This window comes from Sinocyclocheilus grahami, unplaced genomic scaffold, assembly GCF_001515645.1.
Source record: "Sinocyclocheilus grahami isolate Dianchi unplaced genomic scaffold, SAMN03320097.WGS_v1.1 scaffold965.1, whole genome shotgun sequence".
NCBI classification, from domain to species: Eukaryota; Metazoa; Chordata; class Actinopteri; order Cypriniformes; family Cyprinidae; genus Sinocyclocheilus; species Sinocyclocheilus grahami.
In genome coordinates this window covers 67,451-69,399 of record NW_015506144.1, presented here as the reverse complement: position 1 = coordinate 69,399, position 1,949 = coordinate 67,451, and the positions used below count along the sequence as shown (strand labels likewise).

Sequence of the window (1,949 nt, the reverse complement as noted above, 5' to 3'; positions counted from 1 at the left end):
GGGGTGTTCAGGGCGGGTGTGGGGGTCTTTTCCAAACTGCAGTAGAAACTGTTCAGATCGTCTGCCAGGTGTTGATTTCTCCACAGTGCTGGGGGATGGTGACTTGTAGTTGGTGATTTCTTTTAGACTTTTCCACTCTGATGCAGAGTCACTGGAAGAGAATTTAGTCTTTATTTTTTCAGAATAATTCCTCTTTTGCCACTATATGAATATTAATAAGGAGAGTCTGAGATTTATTTGACAGTGATTTCACATTTCTTGTTTGTATGAAGGCTAAATACCAATAAAAGGTGAACATTTATTTATTTGCGCCATTTTTTTCTTAAAATATTATATAGTTTTATAGGAGTAGGTTTCATAGAGTTGGCAAATCAATTTTTCATAAGTTTGTAGGTACAGACATCTGTTGTGGCCGTTCTTGGCTGTTTTTATGAGGCTTTTTTAATAGTGTTCATATCGATATCGGAATTATATCTTATCGACCGAAATTAAGAAATATATCGTGATATAAATTTTGCCCATATCGTCCAGCCCTAACTTGTGATAAGGCTCCTGAAATAATCAGGTCTTCAACTTTAAGTTTTCATCTAGTTTTCGCTAGAAAAAGAGCCGGAGAAATAACATGCAAGTGTCTCAGAGCCGGCAAAAGCTGTGGAAAGAGTGACACTTTATCTCTCAGAGTATGCCGCAGCCTGCAGGAGTGCATGCATGGTTGTTGTCACCACTAGAACTGCCTACTGTAACCAAAGCACAATGAACTAATTTAACCTCTTCCAGAGCCCATATTTACAAAATAGAGACTTCTGGGAATCCATTCTCTGGTCTCAAGAGACCAAGTCAATCATTTCGGATCTAACAGCATCCAACATGTTCTGGTGTTGCTAGAGGAGGAGTACAGAGAGAAGTGCCTGGTACCCACAGTGGCGTTCAGTGGTAGTACAGCTCTTCTATAGGGATGTATGAGAGCTGAAGGTGTGAGGGAGTTGTGCTTTATCAACGCTGGCATGAGTTCACACACCACTGTGTGATGTAATACAAAAACCTCAAACTGAAGATGCTACCCTCCCCTCATTCCATGCATTATTGGGCTTTTTTTCAGCATGACAATTAAGATATTCATTCTCCCAAGGTGAAAATCCTTCAGTGGACATGTGTTTCACTCAATCTTAACACTCTTGAGCAGCTGTGAGAGATTCTGTAGAGACGAGCTGAGCAACACTCCCCATTAAAGACTAGAGCATTTAAGCTCGTGCTCCAGGAGTTAAACAGTACAGATGTGAACATGTGTCATGAACTTGTACACTCAGCGCCAAGAAGAGTCAGAGCAGTGTACTTTAAGTTCTGGAGGACATACTAAGTACTAGAATATTATACATTTTCTGAATTAAATCTAGGGTGTACTCATTTCTGCAATCCTTCATTTAAACAAAATTGGCTAATTTACTTATGTTACAGAAAATATTGGCATATATTTTGTTGTTTTTATGAAGTATATGTTTAATGTTTAGATTTTGCCATCTTTCCATGAATTATATTAGTGATCATTAAGAAAATACAACTTTTATATTTATTCAGAAGGGGTGTACTCATTTATGCTGTGCACTATATATACACACACACACACACACACTCTCACACACACTCTCTCTCACACACGTACGCTCGCTCTCACTCTCTCACACACACGCTCTCTCTCACACACACGCTCTCTCTCACACACACGCTCTCTCTCACACACACGCTCGCTCTCCCTCACACACACGCTCGCTCTCTCTCACACTCGCACGCTCGCTCTCTCTCACACACACACACGCACGCTCGCTCTCTCTCCGCTCTCTCTCTCTCACACACGCACTCTCGCTCTCTCTCTCTCACGCACGCACGCTCTCTCTCTCTCACGCACGCACGCTCGCTCTCTCTCTCTCACGCACGCACTCTCGCTCTCTCTC

General features: G+C 41.8%; 1 protein-coding gene across 1 annotated transcript in view; it reads left to right on the top strand.

The window, feature by feature from the left end:
• The window catches only part of LOC107564831 (lysine-specific demethylase 6A-like), a 38,349-nt gene that overhangs the window by 16,667 nt on the left and 19,733 nt on the right, over nt 1-1,949 (top strand). The window lies entirely within an intron of this gene.